The 10,000-nt window shown below is 45.5% G+C and overlaps 1 long non-coding RNA gene and 2 other non-coding genes across 3 annotated transcripts in view; all 3 read left to right on the forward strand.

Annotated features, from left to right (window-relative positions):
* The first annotated feature begins 3,744 nt into the window (after positions 1–3,744).
* LOC126876689 (small subunit ribosomal RNA) lies at positions 3,745–5,667 on the forward strand. Its single transcript, XR_007694438.1, has one exon. It is a non-coding gene; the product is annotated as a small subunit ribosomal RNA (ribosomal RNA).
* Positions 5,668–7,593: 1,926 nt separating this feature from the next.
* LOC126876674 (uncharacterized) overlaps positions 7,594–10,000 on the forward strand; it is a 24,584-nt gene continuing 22,177 nt past the window's right edge. Inside the window, exon 1 of the long non-coding RNA XR_007694423.1 lies at positions 7,594–7,678. This is a non-coding gene — a long non-coding RNA (uncharacterized LOC126876674). The remainder of the gene's footprint in view (positions 7,679–10,000) is intronic.
* On the forward strand, positions 9,235–9,389 carry LOC126876708 (5.8S ribosomal RNA). Its single transcript, XR_007694454.1, has one exon. It is a non-coding gene; the product is annotated as a 5.8S ribosomal RNA (ribosomal RNA).

Genomic DNA, 10,000 nt, shown 5'->3' on the forward strand with positions numbered 1-10,000 from the left:
CGACACGACCGGTCGTTGGAACATAGAAAAATTCCGAGCCGGTACGTTGGGACTTAGAAAAATTCCGAGGGCGAAAAAGTTTTTTCGAGTTTATTCGTTAAAAAGCGTTACAAGGTATGAATTTTTTTGCATAAATCGACGTAACTCGACGAAATACGTCGGGATTAATGGTTTATTTCCGTCCGAGAACGATTTTTAAAAACGGACCTATGCGGCCGGTCGTTCGTACTTAGAAAATTTTCGGACCGAACACTCTTTTTCGATTAATTCGTTAAAAAGCGTTATAACGTACGAATATTTTTCAAGAAATCGTTATAACTCGATAAAATACGTCGGGATTAAGCGTTTGTATCGTCGGCAGACGGATATAAAAACGTTTGGACCGACACGACCGGTCGTTGGAACATAGAAAAATTCCGAGCCGGTACGTTGGGACTTAGAAAAATTCCGAGGGCGAAAAAGTTTTTTCGAGTTTATTCGTTAAAAAGCGTTACAAGGTATGAATTTTTTTGCATAAATCGACGTAACTCGACGAAATACGTCGGGATTAATGGTTTATTTCCGTCCGAGAACGATTTTTAAAAACGGACCTATGCGGCCGGTCGTTCGTACTTAGAAAATTTTCGGACCGAACACTCTTTTTCGATTAATTCGTTAAAAAGCGTTATAACGTACGAATATTTTTCAAGAAATCGTTATAACTCGATAAAATACGTCGGGATTAAGCGTTTATATCGTCGGCAGACGGATATAAAAACGTTTGGACCGACACGACCGGTCGTTGGAACATAGAAAAATTCCGAGCCGGTACGTTGGGACTTAGAAAAATTCCGAGGGCGAAAAAGTTTTTTCGAGTTTATTCGTTAAAAAGCGTTACAAGGTATGAATTTTTTTGCATAAATCGACGTAACTCGACGAAATACGTCGGGATTAATGGTTTATTTCCGTCCGAGAACGATTTTTAAAAACGGACCTATGCGGCCGGTCGTTCGTACTTAGAAAATTTTCGGACCGAACACTCTTTTTCGATTAATTCGTTAAAAAGCGTTATAACGTACGAATATTTTTCAAGAAATCGTTATAACTCGATAAAATACGTCGGGATTAAGCGTTTATATCGTCGGCAGACGGATATAAAAACGTTTGGACCGACACGACCGGTCGTTGGAACATAGAAAAATTCCGAGCCGGTACGTTGGGACTTAGAAAAATTCCGAGGGCGAAAAAGTTTTTTCGAGTTTATTCGTTAAAAAGCGTTACAAGGTATGAATTTTTTTGCATAAATCGACGTAACTCGACGAAATACGTCGGGATTAATGGTTTATTTCCGTCCGAGAACGATTTTTAAAAACGGACCTATGCGGCCGGTCGTTCGTACTTAGAAAATTTTCGGACCGAACACTCTTTTTCGATTAATTCGTTAAAAAGCGTTATAACGTACGAATATTTTTCAAGAAATCGTTATAACTCGATAAAATACGTCGGGATTAAGCGTTTGTATCGTCGGCAGACGGATATAAAAACGTTTGGACCGACACGACCGGTCGTTGGAACATAGAAAAATTCCGAGCCGGTACGTTGGGACTTAGAAAAATTCCGAGGGCGAAAAAGTTTTTTCGAGTTTATTCGTTAAAAAGCGTTACAAGGTATGAATTTTTTTGCATAAATCGACGTAACTCGACGAAATACGTCGGGATTAATGGTTTATTTCCGTCCGAGAACGATTTTTAAAAACGGACCTATGCGGCCGGTCGTTCGTACTTAGAAAATTTTCGGACCGAACACTCTTTTTCGATTAATTCGTTAAAAAGCGTTATAACGTACGAATATTTTTCAAGAAATCGTTATAACTCGATAAAATACGTCGGGATTAAGCGTTTATATCGTCGGCAGACGGATATAAAAACGTTTGGACCGACACGACCGGTCGTTGGAACATAGAAAAATTCCGAGCCGGTACGTTGGGACTTAGAAAAATTCCGAGGGCGAAAAAGTTTTTTCGAGTTTATTCGTTAAAAAGCGTTACAAGGTATGAATTTTTTTGCATAAATCGACGTAACTCGACGAAATACGTCGGGATTAATGGTTTATTTCCGTCCGAGAACGATTTTTAAAAACGGACCTATGCGGCCGGTCGTTCGTACTTAGAAAATTTTCGGACCGAACACTCTTTTTCGATTAATTCGTTAAAAAGCGTTATAACGTACGAATATTTTTCAAGAAATCGTTATAACTCGATAAAATACGTCGGGATTAAGCGTTTATATCGTCGGCAGACGGATATAAAAACGTTTGGACCGACACGACCGGTCGTTGGAACATAGAAAAATTCCGAGCCGGTACGTTGGGACTTAGAAAAATTCCGAGGGCGAAAAAGTTTTTTCGAGTTTATTCGTTAAAAAGCGTTACAAGGTATAAATTTTTTTACGGGAATCGTTCTATCTCTATTAAATACGTCGGGATTAAACATTTTTATCGATTTTTTCAAAAAATTAGCGTTCGTCGAACTGACACGACTGGGATATTTTTCTAATTTTTTCGTTAATTAACGTTACAAGGTATATATTTTTTTGCATATTTCTACTTATTTTAACGTATTGTAATTGATTATAAACTTATTTTTTGTCCGTATTCGATAAAAGAGTATGTTTACTGATGCAATTTTTCGGTGAAAAAAAAAATTAATTTTTTGGTAAAAATGCATTTCTATTATGTTAATAAAACGTCTGGTAATGTATTTCGATGGTTGGATATTGGCTTTGTATAGTAGTGATCGAGCGTTCGCGAGACTAAGTTCCAGCGTCCCTTCCGAACGGTACGTTGCTACGGAGGTTTTGCACCGTAAGCGCGCGGCCGCTAGCCCGGCCGGCGCCGGCCTTCCGGCTGGCGCTTTCGTATCTATAAGAGAGACGTCGAGCCGGACGGTTCGGTCGGAACAGCGTTGAGCGCGTGGCTATTCTACGGCCTCGGTTGAGAATTCAGTCACCGCTCCTCGAGTCTTAGTGTATTTTACGCTATTTCTCGACTGTTCCTCCGTTCTCGTTCTGGTTTTTTCTCTACACTGCTGCGCCGCGGGTCGCTGTCCTGGACGTAATGACCAAATATCGTGGCAAGGTTCCCCTGAGTCGGGAAGCTGGTGACCTGTGTGTACGTATTCTAACAAAAATTGTTAGATGCGTGTGTGCTTGTACTAACTGAGCATCGATTCATTCAAAAGAGTATAACCGTCTGCTTTCTATAAAAACTTCTGCTTTCGCAGAAGTATCCGATGAGGCGGTAGGAGCGTACTATCTTTGCGTAGTATGTCTTCTGCCGAAAATGTTCTACCGATTGAAAGAATATTCTTACGGTATGTCCAGCGCGACGCACTGGGATACGCGCTTGTTCGTTCAGCGTGAGGTGCGTATACGTGCTTTACCGCTAAGATATTCTAATAAGTCTTTTTACACGAAGACAGCATTATGGAAATGTTCCTTTAGAAGTACGATTCTAAACATTTTATATAAGACTATGAGAAAGAGAGAGAGAGAAGAGAGGAGGTGGAGTTGAGAATTACAAAGTGGCTGCGAGCGGCGTTCGAAGATTATTACTGAACTATGGGTGTATCTCGAACGTCGCTAGGAGATATATTTTATAGATATATCTATCTTAAGAACGAAAAGTCTCGTCGTACGGTGCTTACGTCCCACCTACGACACGAAGAGAACTTAAACGAAATTTATAAGAATTGTTATACGAATAAGATCCCTGGTTGATCCTGCCAGTAGTCATATGCTTGTCTCAAAGATTAAGCCATGCATGTCTCAGTACATGCCGCATTAAGGTGAAACCGCGAATGGCTCATTAAATCAGTTATGGTTTCTTAGATCATACCTACATTTACTTGGATAACTGTGGTAATTCTAGAGCTAATACATGCAAACAGATTCCGACCAGAGATGGTAGGAATGCTTTTATTAGATCAAAACCAATCGGTGGCGGATGGCTCGTCTGTCCGTCCATCGTTTGTTTTGGTGACTCTGAATAACTTTGTGCTGATCGCATGGTCATCTAGCACCGGCGACGCATCTTTCAAATGTCTGCCTTATCAACTGTCGATGGTAGGTTCTGCGCCTACCATGGTTGTAACGGGTAACGGGGAATCAGGGTTCGATTCCGGAGAGGGAGCCTGAGAAACAGCTACCACATCCAAGGAAGGCAGCAGGCGCGCAAATTACCCACTCCCGGCACGGGGAGGTAGTGACGAAAAATAACGATACGGGACTCATCCGAGGCCCCGTAATCGGAATGAGTACACTTTAAATCCTTTAACGAGGACCAATTGGAGGGCAAGTCTGGTGCCAGCAGCCGCGGTAATTCCAGCTCCAATAGCGTATATTAAAGTTGTTGCGGTTAAAAAGCTCGTAGTTGAATCTGTGTGTCACAGTGTCGGTTCACCGCTCGCGGTGTTTAACTGGCATTATGTGGTACGTCCTATCGGTGGGCTTAGCTCCTCGCGGGCGGTCCAACTAATATCCCATCGCGGTGCTCTTCACTGAGTGTCGAGGTGGGCCGATACGTTTACTTTGAACAAATTAGAGTGCTTAAAGCAGGCTACCTTCGCCTGAATACTGTGTGCATGGAATAATGGAATAGGACCTCGGTTCTATTTTGTTGGTTTTCGGAGCCCCGAGGTAATGATTAATAGGGACAGATGGGGGCATTCGTATTGCGACGTTAGAGGTGAAATTCTTGGATCGTCGCAAGACGGACAGAAGCGAAAGCATTTGCCAAAAATGTTTTCATTAATCAAGAACGAAAGTTAGAGGTTCGAAGGCGATCAGATACCGCCCTAGTTCTAACCATAAACGATGCCAGCCAGCGATCCGCCGAAGTTCCTCCGATGACTCGGCGGGCAGCTTCCGGGAAACCAAAGCTTTTGGGTTCCGGGGGAAGTATGGTTGCAAAGCTGAAACTTAAAGGAATTGACGGAAGGGCACCACCAGGAGTGGAGCCTGCGGCTTAATTTGACTCAACACGGGAAACCTCACCAGGCCCGGACACCGGAAGGATTGACAGATTGATAGCTCTTTCTTGATTCGGTGGGTGGTGGTGCATGGCCGTTCTTAGTTGGTGGAGCGATTTGTCTGGTTAATTCCGATAACGAACGAGACTCTAGCCTGCTAAATAGACGTAACTTATGGTATCTCGAAGGCCCCCGGCTTCGGTCGGTGGGTTTTTACTACCAACGTACAAACAAATCTTCTTAGAGGAACAGGCGGCTTCTAGCCGCACGAGATTGAGCAATAACAGGTCTGTGATGCCCTTAGATGTTCTGGGCCGCACGCGCGCTACACTGAAGGAATCAGCGTGTTTTCCCTGGCCGAAAGGCCCGGGTAACCCGCTGAACCTCCTTCGTGCTAGGGATTGGGGCTTGCAATTATTCCCCATGAACGAGGAATTCCCAGTAAGCGCGAGTCATAAGCTCGCGTTGATTACGTCCCTGCCCTTTGTACACACCGCCCGTCGCTACTACCGATTGAATGATTTAGTGAGGTCTTCGGACTGGTGCGCGGCCAATGTGATAAGCATTGCCGATGTTACCGGGAAGATGACCAAACTTGATCATTTAGAGGAAGTAAAAGTCGTAACAAGGTTTCCGTAGGTGAACCTGCGGAAGGATCATTAACGATACGATACCAAAAGAATTTGACTTGAACACATATAAAAACTATGAAATATATATCACAATGGTCGGTAAGGAGCCGTACTCCTCCTGTATCGACGAAAGTATATACGACGTATTAACAAGCTATATACTTTAACAAACGAAAACGCCAGGGAGCTTGGCAACCTCCGTTGGCACGAATAGAAATATTCTTAAGGAGGAGACGACCCTCCAGCTACGGAATTATACGAAGAGAAGGTGGCACTCTCTCTCGATCATCGGGATGAAGAGATATATATATACAAGTATAAAAACGAAATGCGAATGAAACTTATTCGAGGCGCCTGCGTGAGGTCGTAAACAGAAAGACCCGCCGTCTCCGAATAAAACATATAACATATAATATATATATATATGAAATTCTAATAAAAGGGAACTCTAGCTTCGAAAGAGCCAACAAAAGTTAAGGCTCGATATCAAACGAAAAAATTACGATGGAAACCAGGTGTAAAGAGAAATGCAGTCGTGGCGCCTGCGAGAGGCCGTACACAGAAAGACCCGCCGTCACGATCTCGTATTTCGTATTTGCATCGTGGAAACCGTACAAACGAAATATAAAAGTCCATGCAAACTAATAAGAAAATCTCTAAAGTGCCTCGTGTCGGAGTGATCATGCTCGCCTATTCTCTTCTATGTTTCGTGGTCTGTGTTGCGTTTGTTCTCCTCCTAGCAACGGGACATATCGAAGACTCCTCTTTGGGATCGAACGAAGCGTCTAGAACGAGTCGACGAGAGCGAAAGAACTTGTAGCGAGTCGCGCAGAGCGAAAGGATACCGATATACATCTTCGAAGGTTCTCTTCGAAGATCCATGGATACCTTCTGCGTCGACTTCTCTCGTCTCTTTCATCGAAACTCTCGTCGTTCTCGAAACGTGCTTCCTACCCAAAGGGCGTGTGCTCTTCGTATGTCGTTTCGTTCGAAATAACGAAACCACGTGTAACATACTCGTGGATCGGGTAACCTAGAACGAAGACGCATCGCGTGGATGTTGGCCCGCTATGCGACGATGACCGATGATGATGATGATGATGATGATATGATGATGATGTCGATGTCGACGACGACGACGATGAAGACGATGTGTAGCAACGATTCGTAACTAGTCTAGCCGAAGTTCGTTCAGAGGGGAACGCCGCCGGCTTCGAAGCCTCGATGTCGTGAGTCGGACACCCGTGCCGTCGCTAGAGTTTTTCAAACTCTGCTTCTGGATATTGGGACGAAAGACCGCTCGAGGACGACGACAGCCGTGCGTGCGTATCCCATCGAATTTTTTTTACACCACCTGAACGAGACTAAAGTTTCGTCTAGTTGATCGTCTACCGTCGCATAATGTATATTATATACCGTTCAGAGGGGACCGGCTGTCTATCCTCGTTGTCGTGAGTCGGACACCCGTGCCGTCGCTAGAGTTTTTCAAACTCTGCTTCTGGATATCGGGACGAAAGACCGCGCGAGGACGACGGATGCGAGTCCCATCGAATTTTTGACTTACACACTACCTGAACGAGACTTAAAGTTTCATATTATATACCGTTCAGAGGGGACCGGCTGTCTATCCTCGTTGTCGTGAGTCGGACACCCGTGCCGTCGCTAGAGTTTTTCAAACTCTGCTTCTGGATATCGGGACGAAAGACCGCGCGAGGACGACGGATGCGAGTCCCATCGAATTTTTGACTTACACACTACCTGAACGAGACTTAAAGTTTCATATTATATACCGTTCAGAGGGGACCGGCTGTCTATCCTCGTTGTCGTGAGTCGGACACCCGTGCCGTCGCTAGAGTTTTTCAAACTCTGCTTCTGGATATCGGGACGAAAGACCGCGCGAGGACGACGGATGCGAGTCCCATCGAATTTTTGACTTACACACTACCTGAACGAGACTTAAAGTTTCATATAATATACCGTTCAGAGGGGACCGGCTGTCTTTCCTCGTTGTCGTGAGTCGGACACCCGTGCCGTCGCTAGAGTTTTTCAAACTCTGCTTCTGGATATCGGGACGAAAGACCGCGCGAGGACGACGGATGCGAGTCCCATCGAATTTTTTATTTACACACTACCTGAACGAGACTTAAAGTTTCATCCAGTTTGTCGTCTATCATCGCATATATAATATACCGTTCAGAGGGGACCGGCTGTCTATCCTCGTTGTCGTGAGTCGGACACCCGTGCCGTCGCTAGAGTTTTTCAAACTCTGCTTCTGGATATCGGGACGAAAGACCGCGCGAGGACGACGGATGCGAGTCCCATCGAATTTTTGACTTACACACTACCTGAACGAGACTTAAAGTTTCATATTATATACCGTTCAGAGGGGACCGGCTGTCTTTCCTCGTTGTCGTGAGTCGGACACCCGTGCCGTCGCTAGAGTTTTTCAAACTCTGCTTCTGGATATCGGGACGAAAGACCGCGCGAGGACGACGGATGCGAGTCCCATCGAATTTTTGATTTACACACTACCTGAACGAGACTTAAAGTTTCATCCAGTTTGTCGTCTATCATCTCATATATAATATACCGTTCAGAGGGGACCGGCTGTCTATCCTCGTTGTCGTGAGTCGGACACCCGTGCCGTCGCTAGAGTTTTTCAAACTCTGCTTCTGGATGTTGGGACGAAAGACCGCGCGAGGACGATGGATGCGAGTCCCATCGAATTTTTGATTTACAAGACACACACTACCTGAACGAGACTAAAGTTTCATCGAGTTTATCGTCGCATAACCCGTTCGGAGGGGACCGGCTGTCTATCCTCGTTGTCGTGAGTCGGACACCCGTGCCGTCGCTAGAGTTTTTCAAACTCTGCTTCTGGATATCGGGACGAAAGACCGCGCGAGGACGATGGCTGCGAGTCCCATCGAATTTTTGTTTTTTTTTTTTTTTTTAAAGAAAAAACACCACCCGAACGGAGATGTGTTCTATCTTTCGTCGATTTTTCATGCTTTCAGTCGGTCGCGTGGTCGCCATCCGTTCGGAGGGGATCGCCGGCTTCGAAACCTCGATGTCGTGAGTCGGACACCCGTGCCGTCGCTAGAGTTTTTCAAACTCTGCTTCTGGATATTGGGACGAAAGACCGCTCGAGGCGGACGGCCGCGCGAATCCCATCGAATCTTTACTATCACCCGAACGATGGAGAGATGCACGCGCGCTGTTTCTTGAATAATTGGACGAGAGAGTAGAATCAAACACATATATAACATGGGCTAGCCACCGTGCTTACTCGTTCGCGAGATCGTGTGCTGTACAGAGGATTCAGAATCGGGTGTATATATCCCCGTCGTTTCCTGACGAACGGAGCTTCGATCTCGATGGTTGTTATATATCATAATGTACTTTACGCCCGGCCGGCGAACGCGCGTATCTTCGCGCGTTCGTCGTTTTCTTTTTTTTTCGAACGTTTTTGTGTCGTCAATCCTATGGCGACTTCTGCGCGTTCGATTCCCGTTGGTCGAACGTGACGGAACTCGGCTTCGCTAGAACCGAGAAGAGTACATTTGAGTATTGAACTGTTGTAAATTTATAAAAGATTACCCTGAACGGTGGATCACTTGGCTCGTGGGTCGATGAAGAACGCAGCTAATTGCGCGTCAACGTGTGAACTGCAGGACACATGAACATCGACATTTCGAACGCACATTGCGGTCCACGGATACAATTCCTGGACCACGCCTGGCTGAGGGTTGCTCACGTAAACCTAAGACTGCTTGCGTTGCGTATCGTTACTCTCCGTATCTGTCTCTCTCTGTCCCTTCTTGCCTTAACAACCCGCCGTCGTTCTTCTTTATATAAGAGAACGTTTCAGAGTCGGACGAAGGTACAAGAACGAGGATACGAATAAGAGCGGACGGAGAGAACATACGCGACGTACGAGCGATTGTTGGACGCTCGTCGGCGTTCGTCGCGGTCGTGCAGAGACCGTGCAAGTCGTACGCATGCTCGATATATAATCTATCGTGTTCACGGGAGACTACGAAACTCTACCTCTGTCTCTCTCTGTCCCTTCTTGCCTTGACAACCCGCCGTCGTTCTTCTTAAAAATTATAAGAGAACGTTTCAGAGTCGGACGAAGGTATACGAAGGGATACGAATAAGAGCGGAGAGAACCGGTCACGGACCTGCGTGAGTGCTCGCGGCGTCGTGAGTCGTCCTTACGAGGGCGACCGCCCGCTTATGCACCGCTTCGTGTATCGGTTATCGAACGTATATACTCGTAGTGTTCTCCTCGTGACCGATTTTTTTTTTCATATCAGGCGATATATGCTACGTTTGCCGGTGTTCGACGCACGAAGGTCCG

This window comes from Bombus huntii, unplaced genomic scaffold (genome assembly GCF_024542735.1).
Source record: "Bombus huntii isolate Logan2020A unplaced genomic scaffold, iyBomHunt1.1 ctg00000090.1, whole genome shotgun sequence".
NCBI classification, from domain to species: domain Eukaryota; kingdom Metazoa; phylum Arthropoda; class Insecta; order Hymenoptera; family Apidae; genus Bombus; species Bombus huntii.